Source organism: Ipomoea triloba, chromosome 16, assembly GCF_003576645.1.
Source record: "Ipomoea triloba cultivar NCNSP0323 chromosome 16, ASM357664v1".
NCBI lineage: Eukaryota > Viridiplantae > Streptophyta > Magnoliopsida > Solanales > Convolvulaceae > Ipomoea > Ipomoea triloba.
In genome coordinates, this window is record NC_044931.1 from 6196417 (window position 1) to 6196669 (window position 253).

Here is a 253-nt window from a genome sequence, read left to right on the forward strand (position 1 = left end):
AGTTCTGATGGGATCCGGTGCATTAGTGCTGGTATGATCGCATCCGTCACGTACTGCGCGCAAAATGTACTTGACCCTCTCTCTCTCCGCGCAACTTTTCTCGCTTAGCGGTTTAGCGGTTTAAAAGAATAGTACCCTTAGCGAGCGGTCCAGCGGTTTAAAAGAAAGATTAAAAAGAGGGTGGGGGATGCAACACGAGGACTTCCCAGGGGGTCACCCATCCTAGTACTACTCTCGCCCAAGCACGCTTAAC